This window comes from Macrobrachium nipponense, chromosome 36, assembly GCF_015104395.2.
Source record: "Macrobrachium nipponense isolate FS-2020 chromosome 36, ASM1510439v2, whole genome shotgun sequence".
Classification (NCBI taxonomy): Eukaryota; Metazoa; Arthropoda; class Malacostraca; order Decapoda; family Palaemonidae; genus Macrobrachium; species Macrobrachium nipponense.
This window is the reverse complement of record NC_087220.1, coordinates 33,245,609-33,253,108: the sequence shown is the minus strand read 5'-3', so window position 1 is coordinate 33,253,108 and position 7,500 is coordinate 33,245,609. Positions and strand designations below refer to the sequence as shown.

Sequence of the window (7,500 nt, the reverse complement as noted above, 5' to 3'; positions counted from 1 at the left end):
GGACAGTTAGCAAGAAATAAGTCTCCCTAGCAGTCCAAGAGAAGCAATAAGGAGTGAGTACCCAACTAAAACATTATTTTTTTAAATTTCAGAAAAAATTATGACGTTTCTGTAATATAATATATATATGTTTGTGTGTGTGTGTGTGTGTGTGTGGGTGTGTGTGTAAAATAATCATATATTTCTGTCTTTCAGTATAATAATCGTTTCCGTATAATTGAATTTATGTGAAAAAAAAACATTTACGTCTTTGACCTTGAATGGCTCCTATGGATTTTAGCTACCGTTTATATAGCAAATTTATTCAGCTTTCTACCAATGTGTTCATTTTTCTAGCATTTTTTTATTACCGAGTAATATTTTCAGCAGTATATTCTTTTGGATACGTAATTTGACTGAATATGTAAATCGAGAATATCTATATTAATCTCTTTTTATTTGATTATTCCCGTTATTTTTTTTTTTTTATTGGGCTTGTTCTCCTATTTTCTTATCCTTTTCATGATTGCTTAACACAATTTACTCAGTCCCTAGCTATCTCAAGTCAAAAAACAATAATAAAACATCAAACGAATATAATTTTGTATTTTTTGTCTAATTCCTTGCCTATTATCCTGTTTCATCAGAACACGTTGGAAAGCTGTGCGAGTCAAACTGACGAATACATTAACAAAGGCTTACTTTCATAAAAGCTTTCTTGGATTAATTTTTCTGTAGCTATTCATTTCTGTTATATAGAAATTAATTAGGATTAATTTCACATGTAAAGGTAGACCTACTGCCATAAGCGTATTATAAGTAGTTGATAGGATAGGAGAATACAAGATGACTCTCTCATTTAAGTCTATTTCCGATATTTTTTATAAAATAAAAATCTACCGCTATAATCCGAGTTTGTTCTTTGACAACTGCAACAATCATACCTACAGGGTGTAACACGAGTTTGCAAATATTTTGGGACATGAAAGAAAAAGTAATTTTGAGGAGGAAATGTTCTATAAACGAGAATTCTAAGGTTTCGGTTATCGGTCAGGGGAATTTTAAAATAACCGTTACCATGGTGCTGCTTTCACGCCATGGAATTCTTAGCGCGAAGTCGGAGTAGCCTGAAACGTTGGAGAGACGGTGATGCCACATAGGAGTGATGGCTGGATCAGGCCGATTTGAATAAAGTATCTCCCAGTAAAATGTATTATTTAGGTTATGAAGAAAAAAAATGCTTGCTTCATTAAATATGTTTCCCTACCATCGATCAACGGTAATTTCCTTAATCATTAGACTTATTCATAAGACACCTATCAAAGATTTCAAGTGTGTTTTTAAAAATCTCTCCCTCTCCATCTAAAGTATTCATCAGACACCAGTCATAGGCGTAGAGATCTAGTCATGATTGCTGGTTCAAAAATATCGTGACCAGGCGCTAGAATTAAAAATTCATAAATGAATGTTGCTCTTCAACATTTACACTACTTGTATTGTCTTGCTCTCTTGTGGTGCTTCCAGCAGTCCACTTCTAAGCCCAGTTTCTAAATTTTGCCGTTTCTCCAAACAATTTGGTTCATCTTATGTTCATGATTCTATTCAGTTATATTGAGCTTTCTTGATATCTCTCTAAACAGGAACTTGCACTTAATGCAGTGCAATAATTGTCCATCGCTCAAAGGAGGATGTTTCTTAGACCGATAAATGCACCATGGCATTTTCTGCGCACATCACGACTTTGAAAGCAACAGAGTGAGGTCGCCATGGTTCACACTGTGAGGTTATCATTTTTATAGCATATTGTGAGTTTCCTATGTTTTCTGAGAAATTTAACAAATGGAATCGTTTCAACTGCTTTCCACTTAATATTAAAATGATAATGTAAGGACTTTATGATGTTTTTTATCACTTTGTTTCGTTCACGTCAATTTTGCTGTATGGAAAATAGTTTTAAGCAATACATAACATGATGTTTCTAAACTGTTTTTTAACGTCATTACATAAGATTTCTTGCATCTTTGAAACCAAGAAAAAATAGATTAATATGCATGAATCGTGCGTCAGGCAGCGGTGAACGAGAAATTATGGAATTCTGCCACACTTACTTTGAGCGTCTGTACAATAGGAAGTTAACCAATATCGAAAGTATGTTTTCATACCAGAGTTATAGAAGGGACTGCATTGTCAGTAAAACAAACATCAGATGATCAGTGCTTCATGAATAGGGAAGAATTTCCCATGTTCATGAGGGTAAGAAATGTAATTGATTAACCAGGATGTAAAAGGATTATTATATTTTCCGCAAATATGACAATCTCTGGACACATATTATATTTTAAAAGTGAAGTAAATTTACAAAGATCAGTTCAATAAAAAAAAAATTGCGACTACTTCGAAAATTGACGCAAAATCGGCATATGTTATGTGATCTCAAAACGGAATGGAGAGAGATACACTAATTTCACCGGATTCTGCCTTCGGTACTCATAACAACCAGAAACATATTGTCACTTACTTAGCCGCTGTAATAGACGATGAGCGTGAAGTCTACACTCGGCACCTGCAGTTTGGCTGGTGCTTACCCATTCACTGGATATATATTCACTATAGGTTCTGAAGGCAATGACAGGTGGTGGTAAGTGACTCCGCCTATTCAACACCCACACGCTTAAAAAACACCAATCAAATTTTGGTATTTTTCAAGGGCAAAACATCCATATAATTACCCTAAACATCTGGTTTAGCCGACAAATAAAACACACATATATTATTTATATATATATATATATATATATTATATATATATATATATAATATAAATATATATATAACAGATACATAGAAGATAAGTGACAAGTAACAGCCAGTTATCAATTAAGATAATATTTGTTCCCAACACGTTTTCATACATCATTTTATATCTTCAAGGCTACAAAAGAACAATTAAAAATAAATTAAAGTGCATGAAAAACAACTACTTACAGCAACAGAATTAAAAATTAATTTTAAGTTACCGTTAAAACTTAAAAAGTATTTACACCAAACAGGAGAGTTAAAAAAAGTCCTTATCATAGGAAAACTTGCATACTGGGTGATAAAGTACGGTGGCTAAAAAGCAAAAAAAATAAAAAAAAAAAAGCAAAGAAAAAACAAAAATTATTTAGGCCAAGTACAGTTGAACACAGGAAGTGTGCGAGTTCAATTTGAGGGCTAACTGCTTAATAAGAGAGATTCAAGAGTAGGCAGTTCATAAGAATGGTTTCTGATATCAGAAAATTGGGGATTGGACAGCCTTCAAACCGTTCGATGACTGAACACTTTATGATTAAGGCTTCTGACCTTCAGCAATCGTTTTATTCGATCCGACATAGATCCCCGAATCACATTCGGGGCAAGCATATTGAAAAGTATTTGTATAAAAAAAATCAACTTCTTTATGAAAGAAGCCCAGCACGAAAGTATCAAAACAATCACCATACCTTGAAAACAAAGCGTCTAATAAGGTAACTGATTAGGAGCCTCTCTAAAGTAAAATTAATTTGCTGCGAGCACTGGGGCCCTGGGACCCATCCCTATGCCTAACGTTTCTTGACTCCAGTAGTTCCTTGAGTTCTTCGGCCAAACTGGATTCGGCAGAGTCGTTAACTCAGAACTGGCTACCTGCCGATGGAGGGGGAGGGGATGAGATAATGGTGTTCGTGATAGGCTCACAAGTAGTGTTGACTGATTCCGGGATGGTTGTGAAGCTGCCCCATTGTGTACCCTAGAGGATTCCTATTGGAATTAGCTCTTCCTTGGTAGTGGTAAAAAGGCAGAGGAAGAAAGGCGACTTGGACTGAGAACTCTGCAAGGGAGACTCGAGTCTTGCCTTAGGCACTGGCACTGAGGCTGTTCCTGGACAGTGAGAGAATTCGAACGGCTCAGTGTCCATGATGAATGAAGCATGGCACTCCCTGGTACCTTCAAGTGGACCTGACTGTGTTAGAGGTAGATCTTGGAGGATGTACAATTGGTCTGGAGCTATGTAAAGGTGTGGGCCCTGAGATTGTAAAAAGGTAGAAGACTTAAAATCTTGTCCTAGCTGGACTTCATAACCTCTTGGAATATAAGTAGATACTGCCGTAGCACTTACCCTAGAGCAATGAGATCATGTGACTCTCAACTGGACAGTAGGCAAGAACCTTGATGCCTATCAACACGAGCTCTGTAAGGAATTTTATCCTCTCAAATGATGTGTGATCGAAGGCATGGACTTGGTGGGTAGGATAGCGACCTCTGGGAGGTGCCACAATTATAGGGCTCTGAGCTGGAGAGGCCTAGAGCTGAAGGATTTGTCCCCCACCCTGCACTTTACAATGGCAGTAACCACAGCTTTCTGGAGCATCTGACCCATGGAGCGGTGGGTGCCTATGCACTTTGCACCCCAATCACAGAAACTCTTGCTGAAATCATTCTTGGGCTGTTTGTTTCGATTTCCGATGGTGTTATTCTTATTATGTTGGGGAGTCCCATTCTGAGGTGTTGTAGCAGGAGCTTGCTGATGAGGATCCACTTTAGAGATGCACTGCTCCATGGAGTGTCCTTGTTTATTCCAATGCCCACACATAGGCTTCTGTGGAGGGTTATTAGGGCACAGGGTAAGCCGAGAATTGGCAGCAGGAAGGACAAGGAGAGCGTGGCGAATCTTCTTTAAAGAACTCTGCAGCGGATGGTTAGTGTTGTAGGGCGTCTGTCCATTTACACCACTCCAAAATGGTTTTAGAGGCCTTGTCTACCAAGTGGGGGGCAAGATCAGGGGGAACTTAGAACAGGAAGCCCTCAAATTAGAAGAGTTCTAAGACCTCAATGACTGTTGTGTTGGAGGCTTTTGCCCACCTCTGGAGTGCTGGTGTCTTCTTGACTACCCAATCTATCTAGGTTTGGTTAGCCTCCTTGCTCATGCTCATCCACTTCTACCTTTCACAGTTCTGGTGTCAGCATGTTTAGCCCCAAAGACTGTCTCTCGGACGAAGGCAAGGTCTTGTCGCTTGTTGAGAGGTAGGGCTTGGAACGCAGTATGTCCTTTGCCAGCAAGACGCTTGCCAAGGAGGAGGGCCACTTCCTGAGGGGTAGGATTGAAGTTCACAAAAAACACCTCAACATGATCAAGCCAGGTCGGGCCGGGCGCTATCATTCTATGTCCTAATGAGGGTTTTCCATACTGTGGGAGGTAAGAATGGTGGGGATCTGGGGGGTGTATTATGCTCACAGGTGGTGACTGGAATAATAGATGATGACGGTCACAAAACTGCAAATATTGCCACGGGCATGTGGAATAACTCAATGCTATACCAGAGAAATAACAAAGTTCCCTCCCTATAGCTGGAACATGCTCATAGGCAGATGAGAAAAGTCAAAATGGCAGAAGAAAATATTTTCCACGATGTGTGGAAAACTCACACAGGTGACAAAGAAATATCAATTGAACAAATTGTAAATGGCCTCACGCAAGTACAGAAACTCATGCAAAGGCAGTGGTAAATAGCAGTTGTATCCCTGTAAATAACAGCTAAACTAGGCTATAATAGCATGACACGTAAGACGGAAAAATCAACGCTGATACTGTTAAACTGCAGTTAGATTCCACTAATAACAGTTAAACTAGACTGTAAATTAATGTCACGTAGGCGCGAAAAACTTAACGCGAATTGGCGTGGTAAATTGCATTTGGCAAATAAAAAGTATATCGGATTTTATCTATCTCGATGAGGAGAAAAATAAAAATGTAATTTACCAACACAAAATCCTTGGTCTTGTCTTACCCTTCGACGCTCGTTTGAAAGGCTTAGAAAGCCTTATTGTGTTATGTTAAAGCTAGCATCGGAAACAATAATGATTAAGGGAAGACTGGAAAGAACCAAACAAATAAAAAAAAATATCTGTACAGTTGCACAAATGTGTTACACAAACTTCATAGAATTGCCTGAGATGCTGATATAGCAAAGGGCAAAGCTCCATTATACCCTTGAGTATGAAGTTTTTCTCACCACCTAAGCTAGATGATCAGGCCTTGGGACAGGGAAGTGTCTGGCTCTCACTGGACAATGAACGAGACAATGCGAGGACTTACATAGACAGAAAAAAACCACCCACACGTGCCTAGTAGCTGCCTTTCATTTATACTAGTCAATAATTTTATTTACCTGATCTTATTATTTCTCTTTAATATAGATGGAAGTGTTGACTAAATTTACGCAAACATTATAGTTATAATTGAACTTAAGAAAAAAAAAACACGTTCGGATTCTCTTTACACACCTAACTAACAAAAATCTCTTCACGACACGAGATTTCACGAGTTCCAGTGGAAAAATCATGAAAATATAGCACTGGTTTTGTTTTTTTTGTATTTATATCACTCCCTAAATACCTATGGGCTTCATGCAGTAACCACTTAAGAAAAAGATAAGGTTAAAACAAAATTCTCTCTCTAGATCCTATATTTGCTACTCTAATGGTAGTCAGCTTTTTTTCACCCTTAACTATAATACCTAGTGAAATAAAATTATACTAAAATAGAAAAATAATAATCTTTACCAGCTGGGGAGATTTGGATGATCTTGCCGCACACTCGGAAGAAAGTAAATTCGCACTTAAGAATTCAGGTTCGTTAAACACTCGTGACATCGGTTTAGCAATTGCTTCTGCATGGAAACTGTTTATTGAATGAAAATTTACTCACGATTTTCAAGCGATTCTATGGGAGGTCACCATTTTATGTTTCTAGTTCTAAATGTGTCTGAAAACTGAGGTAGTCACCTTACGACGCTCCTAAAAGGCCTTGTTAGAAAACAGAAAACATAATAAAAATATGGCTGAAGGCCGATACAATGGAGGGGAAAATTTATCAACTCTAGAGATTTAGTTTTAAACTGGAGTATATTTACAGTAAATTACTTGAGTAAGCAATTGACCCCTTAAAAGGTGATAGGGATTCGCAATGGTCCAGAAATGGAAAAAGGTTGATTGAAGGTCAACCGGGACACGTGGGTGGAAACTGATCCAGGCATGGAATAAGATTAGCATATAGCAAATTGCTCAATAATTCCAGGCATCATTTCCAAGGGGTTCCAGAAGAGATATGTGCATTTGTAAAGAGACTTCATTCAGTATCAGTGCTAAAGTGATAGACACGTGGGGAATGTTAAACACATTTCTCTTTTATTTCACATCAAAGTCTTACTCATAGGGATATAGAATGACTGGGAGTTTACAGAAAAGAATACTGCTTTATCTTATTATCTAATGAAAATGTTTATCACGAAGCAACAGACTACTTCCCGATGTAGCAGAAGCTTGTCTAGATGGGATATCACGATAATATTTAACATCATACAAGCGTATAAGAATTTTTTTACAGTGCCATTGGTAGCAATGGGGGACTGTGTTACAATACCCAAAATAGTGAATACATGCTGAGCCAATAGGGAAAGTGTTGCCTTACAAAAATGAAAAGGAAGTACAGACAAGAGACAAAAA

General features: G+C 37.8%; 1 protein-coding gene across 3 annotated transcripts in view; it reads right to left on the bottom strand.

Moving 5' to 3' along the window:
• Positions 1 to 7,500, bottom strand: part of LOC135203307 (carboxypeptidase B-like) — a 70,544-nt gene that overhangs the window by 50,708 nt on the left and 12,336 nt on the right. The window contains exon 1 of one of the 3 annotated variants that reach the window (XM_064233058.1): positions 2,498 to 2,557. The exons of the other annotated variants lie outside the window; for them this stretch is intronic. The gene's annotated coding sequence lies outside the window, so the exon portion shown is untranslated. Of the gene's footprint in view, positions 1 to 2,497; positions 2,558 to 7,500 lie in introns of those variants that run through there. 3 annotated transcript variants of the gene reach the window in all.